A 7,971-nucleotide genomic window follows, 5' to 3' on the forward strand; every position below is an offset into this window, starting at 1 on the left:
TATGAAGACAAAATAAATATAAATATATAAATTACATCAGAGAATTATTTGTAAGTAGCATTTATAAGATCAATTTTTCACTACAAATTATTTAATCGTCAGTAGTACCTGAATATGTCCAAACTATGTGGCATCTTATTCAGAAATGCAATGTCATTCCTTCTTCACCATAAACATTTTATTAAGAAAGCATGGTGAGCGTGTGATGGTGAGTACAGGCCAGAGTACACAAAAAAGAAAATAGGTAAACTTCTCAGCAAAAGACATGAAGCTTGTAGTTGCATGAACACAACGTCAGCTAGGTATATAACGACTTTCAGAGCTAGGAAGGAAATTTTCACTGATGATTTGTGTAACTAGAAGCTGAAAATGAAGTGATTGCTTGCATTTATATAACATGACTTTGAAAATGTCATGTTCACTTAAAAATAGATTTCTGACTAACAGTGCAGCAGTAGCACTAAGTCTCTTTCAACTCCTCTTGAAAGCATTGTTCTGATTTCAGTGGCCACACACTGCTAAATGACTGACTTCACCAGCAATGGAAGGCACTCTTAATTCAGTCTGTCTATTAAAGTAAGAACAAATTACTTTTTGTATTCCTGCTGAGAAAAATATATACTTTCTGGTTTGTGTACTGTATGCTGAAAAAGAAAAGCTCTTCTATTTTTCTATTGCTTTATGTAAAAATTATTTTTATAGTTCCACTTAAATAATTTATTTCAAAAGAGTTTTTTTTGTTACTGGTCCATTAGCATATTATTTTTAGCACATGTAAACAACGACATTCATTTCTTTATCTTTGTACAGGAAGAATGAAATAAGAAATCAGATTTGCAGAATTCATACCTCCATTCATGGGAATAGATTCTTAGCTTTACAAATTAATTTCCAAGAGTAACAGTGCCACCTGGGACCCAAAAAGCAGGCTGAGCTCCAGTGACTTAACACTATGGAACATATATGTTCCTCACATCACCATTAGGACTGAATTTCTCCGCTTCCATCCTGTCTAGGCTTTGGATTACTTAGAGCACAAGGCCTTTAGGGCTATACACTTTCTTCCAGAATGCTCCTTTTGGCAGTTTTGATAATCTATACCCAAGACCTATATTCAGGTACCACTGACCAAGTACTTCCTGCTTGGAAGAGCCCAAAATTGTCAATACATACCTTACAAGGCTGCATAGCATGGTATGCTGCCATACTCACACTGCACCCTTGTGGCACATTCTTTTAAAAAATTCCGTGGCAAAAAGTGGATGTATAATAATCTTAAGGCTGCCATTTCTCTCTTTCATGAAATGAAATTATTTGCTGATGTAAGCAGGTGAGCATGTACAATTTTGAAACTGTTGTGAAACACTTTGGTTACTAAAATGCAAAATTCAGACTTAAAAAAGGTTCTAGATGGTATCAAAAAAGTATTTATTGACTGGATTAGGACCACAATCTGAGCTTTGTCACCAAAAAAAAATGACACTGGGATGCCCCCATGCAACAGGGGCATCACACAACTACTGGAGTTCTGAGACACTGGTATGATTGTCTAGAAACATAAAATACTTGCAGTTTAAAAATCATCAATGCAGAAAACAATGAAATCTAAGCAGTCATGGAGAATAAAAATGGGTTTTCTTTGCAAGCTGGACCTACATTAAAAATATTTTCATATAGCTAAATGTAAGATTACAACAGCAGCATATACAGACCTGCCTACGGAAGCCAACTTTTGGACAACCAATTCAACATTAGCTGTTGTTCAAATGCTGTGTCAAAAATGGTTTGGGCAATCCTCAGAGGTATAAATCGAAGACTAAGAGTGAGAAGTTGAGTTCACCTTTTCACAGCAGTGATGACACTGATACTGAAGTGCTGAACGTAGCTCTGTTGTCTAAACTTGGAAAGTGGAGCAAGGAAAGAATGAACTGCAGAAATAGCTCAAGTGCTAGAAAAAATCCTTTATAGAGAGCTCAACATATTTGGCTTTTCTGAAGAGAGTTGAATTTGAGTGTGTAAATGCCTTTATGGTGGGTGTGGATACTGGATGCAGGAGCACTCTTTAAATTAATGCAGAAAGGCACGACAAGAACCAATTGCTAGGAAGCTGAAGAAAAAGAGAAATAATAGAAATAGGACACATAATTTTGTTTCTGTATTTTGAAGTAGTTATTTATTATTTGTATTTCAGTGGTGTCTTGGAATCCCAGTCATGGAAACAGAACAAAGATTTTGGTTTTGTTTTTCTTTTTTGCCTTAAAGAACTTTCAGTTACAGTGTTAAGCAAATGCTAACACCTGAACGTAGGCAACTTTGTAAAGTATAATGGCTGGCAACTTATGAATGGCTGTCTTAGATTATATGAGATAAAAATCTCATAGATGTCTGGTTTAAAATGATGTGAACTTAACTTTGTGATTGTGCAATGCCCAGAGTTTAGTTGGCACACTGCGAAAAAGGAAGTGTAAATGATAGTATGTAGGGAAAGGGGGTCAGAGTTCTTTGGGATTGCCTCAAAAGAATCAATTAAACTCAAAGAATACCTCCCAGCATGTGATTTACAGACTAGCAGTTACATTTACTTTTGCTTTGCAGGGATTGTTAAAAAACAAGTAAACCCAATGATCAACAGGCCATCCATCTTCTTCCCTTGCCCTCTTAACTTTTCTCCCAAATCCTAGCTTTAAGCTACAGCTCTCCCTGATTGGTTGAGGCAGGCAGTTTATAGGTCTCCCATAGCACTTGTGAGGTGGTAAGAGAATGCAAATATCGCTAAATTTAGTCACCCCTATATCTGACCTCTGACTATCGGTGTATGTTAAAAGTATAAACGAGCAGGGGAAATGAGTGTCCTAGTCTTGTGTGCTTTCTTTCTTTCTTTACAAGCCAGCATTGCTCAAATGGTTTTCATAAGCGATATTTTTACTGAAGAAAATTGCAAAGTCTGCAGAGTTCAAAATAGAAATGATTTTTGCAAACTCACACACAAGTACGTATATATTTATAAGTGTATATTTAAAAAACCTCGGGAACAATTTAGTCATGAAAGATGAGAGGAAAATTCTGAACAGTCAAAAATATGACATTATCGGGAAGTTTTATGAGAACAATTTGGAGAATGGTAGCTAGCATTGGGTCATGAACTAAAACATGAAAATACATGTTCTAAAAGGTGAGGGGATCACACCACTGTAATAGCAGTCTGAATAGCTACAGAAGTGAAGTAGATTTAAACTGACTGCTGTATAAAATGATCTCCATAACCAACATAACCAACCTGTGAACCCCAGAGATGAAAATTTCATTTTAGCAAGTAGATTATAGGTACTGTGTAAAAAGACCAGTCCTACTTCAGAAAGTCTACAAACTAAGTTTTCAGCAACATCTATATACTGAAAATGAATGTGTGATGTGATAGTATATGAGCAGAAAGACTGGGTAAGAGAGTCAGGTTTGATTGATTCATATTAGTGGTTCAAATGGCCTTCATAGTCACACCTGGTTTCTGGACTAACCAAGGATAATGGTGACAAATTAATTTGCCTTAATTTTATTATGAAATGTTTCTGTGTTGATCACTACTCTAGGTGACTCTGTGGTACTATTTTTATAATGACAATTGTGCTGATACCTCAGACTTTCTGTCTGAGGTATTACTGATGTAATTTAATTAAGTGCCCTTTTATGCATGTAGTTGAGATGGATCCAAGTTGAAAGAAATAACTTATATTAATTTAAAATTCAATCATACCATAAGATGAGCTTCTGTTTTCAAAGATTTGATCAAATATCCACTCATTTTCAATATCTTATTGTAAGATTTGGACAGTCTGAACTAGAGATATTATATGTTTGAATTCTTCCTTTTGCGTTACTATAGATATTCTTGTATTTCTGAATCCCCATCACTGAAGATCTTTTTTGAGTAAAGTAATTTAACTTTATATGACAGAAACGAAAAACACTTCTTAAATAGACTATAATGAAACATCAGGTCTGATATGAAACATGACCTCAGCTGAAGGCTCTGTCTGATTGGTGTTATAAAATACCTGACTGACATTTTTAGATATATTAGTGGTTTATTCCTCCATATTTCCGTTAAGAACTATTCAGTACTGTTTTCATTATGATACTCTTTAAAGTTAGCTTAATCATAAATGTTTGGACTACAGAAACACCGCTGTAGAGTAAACCTGAGCTCAGCTTCAGTCTAGGACAGTGGGAGATGGCCTGCAAATGCCAAATTAAATGGTTACCCCTGTTTCTGTCTGATTTTTTTCCCCCCACTTATGCATAAAGCTGAGGTAAAAATTATCAAATGATAAGAGATACTAATCTATTTTCAAGTTTAACTAGGGCAAAAGCAGGAGTCCAGCATAATGTTCAGTGTCATAAAATTTCAACCTAATGAAAGATACAGATCTCAGTCAAGATTTTCCTTATGACAGAATGGTTGTTCATCACTATTAAGCAGCACAATCAGACTAAACACGTTGTTCACCAGTGATTCCTGTAAAAGTAAAATTACACGCTTACACCTGTTCTTCAGTTTACCTTCAAAGATTTTCATAGACCTCCCTGGGGCTGCAACAAGAGCTCAGGTTGAATTGTTTCTCCATACTCACCTCTGAAAGAAGCTTGAGGTCTCCCAAGATTCACCATTCTCTAACATAAAGGTGGATGAAAAGGGGACGTCTTGGGTAGGAATGAAGCTCTGGTAACCTTTTGCTGATGCCAGTGCCTGGTGGTTTTACTGTAACAACATATACCAAGCCTACTGGAAGCAATGTGGTTCTTTGCAAAAGCCAGCTGAGAATTAACTGTCCCTCAGAGTCCCAAAGGGAGCCTGTTCCCTGCCCAGGGTGACGTTGCTGACAGCCTTAATGGCATTCTGGCTACATCAACCGCAAATGTAATCTGTACATGCCGACATTTGGCTAGAGCAGATGTTCTCTTCCCACTTGTGAATACTACAATATGCCAGCATGGGGTGAAGGAAATGCATTACTTCCCCCTCCCAAGTGCTAATAGGTCAGATGAAAAAAAAAAAAAAAAAAAATCTTCTTCTGTGGAAATAATATCAGGAAGCATGATATTGACACTGAAAATTGTCATCCAGCAGCTCCTAAATCATCATGAGAGGATAAACATGAACTACACAAGGGAATAGTATCAGTGTCAGAAGTAAGAAAGAAAAGTGAAAAGTAAATTCATGGTCAATATGCAAAAAACTAGCATGCATTAATTTAGAAGTGAAGCCATCATTCCATTTATGGTTCAACAATGGCTCCTGAAATTAGAATAGCTTCATACTGGGACAACTCAATTTAGGAGGTCTTCTCCAGCGAAGAGGACTGAGTCCTTCAAGTATCCTCTTGTTACTAAGAAAAACCTTTTCCTCAGGTAACACCATACAAATGTGAATGTAAAATTACCTCTACTGAGAGCATGTGAAGATCAACAGGTTCTAAGGTTCCTTTGAATAATCTGGAATATTTCTGATGCAACCTGGTACAAAGACAGGCTGGAAGATAAACAGCTGGACAGATATCATATAACCCATGCCGAAACCTAGCTTCATATTTGAAAATAAGTCTTTGGATAGCTTTAATTCTCAGCTAACCAATGCAGGATCAGAGGTGGTTGAAAGATAAATTGGAAATAAAACTGCAAGATGTAAAGGCTGATGGAAAGCCTGGAAAATTCAGAGGCCAGAGATATCACGGAGAAGAGGAAAAGGGTTAAGAGATCTCAGATGCATGGGGATGTAGAGAGAGAATGGATTTCAGGGGGGAAAAAAAAAAGAATAATATTTCTTTTGTTTTGCTTTTAATAGCTGACTGCTTTAATGAGCTACAAACATGAACATCAGTTATAACCAATTGAAATTGTTCTGTGATATGCTATGCATGCATATTGCCAGAAGCGATGCAGCTCTAATCTGAGTGAACTCTATATGCAGCTGAGATATGCTGGAATGTGTAGGCAGTGCCTATGGAGAATCACAGCCCAGCTATCCCTCTCCTGCACCCAGTAACTCCATACTTAATGGCATGTAGAACTAGGAGCAATGGAGCTTTTCAGGGTGTATTGGCAGTTGCAAGGAGGTATGAAAAAATAACTGTAGGTTCATTTTTTTGTTATTTTTAAAGCAGTTTGTAGCTTGCTTCCTTTTAAATGCATTTGCATTTTCAATACTAAAATTAATGTGGATAAATCAATGCATTGTTTCATGCAACAAAAATAAAATTTCTTTAAAAAAATAACAAAATTTTCATTTAACACTTTCATAATAAAACTAATTGGAACACTTTCATAATAAAACTAATTGGGAGAAATTAACAAAAATGTTTTGAATCAACACAAACCTGCATATCTTGTCCATATCCAGTAATTTCTTCATATTTTCTCATGTGTATTTGAATTAATTGATTTTTGTGAGAGGTTTTGAGCTTTGTCTCATTTTTGTAGGAAAAATGTGAATTATCTCTTTTTTGAAAAGAGAATAAATCTGTAAATAGTGTTTTCATTGTTGCTTACCTTGTGGATATGTAACAGTGGCTATCAAGCATTGCAAAATACTTATACTTAAAAAAATGTAGGGAAAAATATGTTTCTGTGGCAAAATAGGCACTCACTGATAACATTAAGTAATTACATATACAATTAAACAAAGAGCTGTAAAATAAACTTCTTGAACCTGCAGGCCAGAAAAAATTAAGATCTGAAGATGGCAATTTAGCTAATAATTCAAATAACAAGGTTGGATAAGGGAGGAATTAGTAATGGTTGCCCACCCCCCATTCCTATGCTATTATCACAGCTGGGTGTTCCAGTCAGTGAATGATGTGACATCTACATAAAAGCAGCCTTGTGGTCTTTTACCACTGGGTACTAAAGGAAAGAGAACAGTGAAGGTACATCTCATCTGGCCCCTGACTCCCTGCAGGTAATTTGCTTTTGCCCTCTGACAGAGTTCAATCCTTTAATAATACAGGCAAACATTGGGTGAACACCTCAAATAGTGCAAAGATGGGAAGAATTACTCTAAACTTAAAAGCCACTCTGACGCTAATGACCAATTCAACAGTGCAGAAGGAGACGCCCTTCCTGCTTCTAATCATGCCTGAGCTACTTGGCTTCATTGTTTTATTCATGTGCTAACCTAGAGATTTCCATCCTCTGTTATTTGATTGTGTTTGTGTGCGATGCCTGGCCCAGGAATTATATTTAGCCTTGGAATGGCAAGAAAATGTTTTCAAGAGTTCCTGGAGTGAGATCTTGTCTCTGCTGAAATCAATAAAAAAATGCTGTTAGCTTCAGCATAGTCAGGAGTCCACCTTAGTTTTGTGTGCATATGTGTTTGTGTGTGTTCAAACCACAGAGATAAAAGAACTCTTACTTTTTAGTCAAAGAATTGTAGGATTTGCCATAGAAATAAAGATTTGGTAGTTCAGCGTAGAGGAGAGTGGTGATGGGGAACTAACTCAGAATGTTTAAATAACAGGAATCTGCTAAAAGCTGACACCCATTAGAGCATCACTTCTGACACACCCAAGCTCATGATTCATTCTTTCCTTTTCACGATGCTCTTTTAGACTATACTCTGCAGCACAAAACTACTGTACTTCAGTTTCTAAGTGCTATCTGCTGCCTCTTATGCCACACCATAGTATTTTTCAACAACGGCTCTTCAGCTGTTTTGTTCCTAAAGTGGCTGTTCAGGAGGGCGCAGTATAATTTTCAATCTGTTTTCAGAGAATGTGTTTATATGTGTATCTACATAGTTGCAATGTCCACGTATCATACAATTCAAAGAGTGCTAGAGATTTTCTGTGCTGGAAGGTTGAAACTGAGACCTATGTGCCTGTTTAAGTCCCAGTGTTATAGTTATGTACTGAATCTGGCCCTTGAAGATGGAGAAAACTACATTATTGACATGATGAGTAATTTAAAAAAAAAAAAAAA

This window comes from Aptenodytes forsteri, unplaced genomic scaffold (genome assembly GCF_000699145.1).
Source record: "Aptenodytes forsteri isolate BGI_AS27 unplaced genomic scaffold, ASM69914v1 Scaffold20, whole genome shotgun sequence".
In the NCBI taxonomy this organism is placed as follows: domain Eukaryota; kingdom Metazoa; phylum Chordata; class Aves; order Sphenisciformes; family Spheniscidae; genus Aptenodytes; species Aptenodytes forsteri.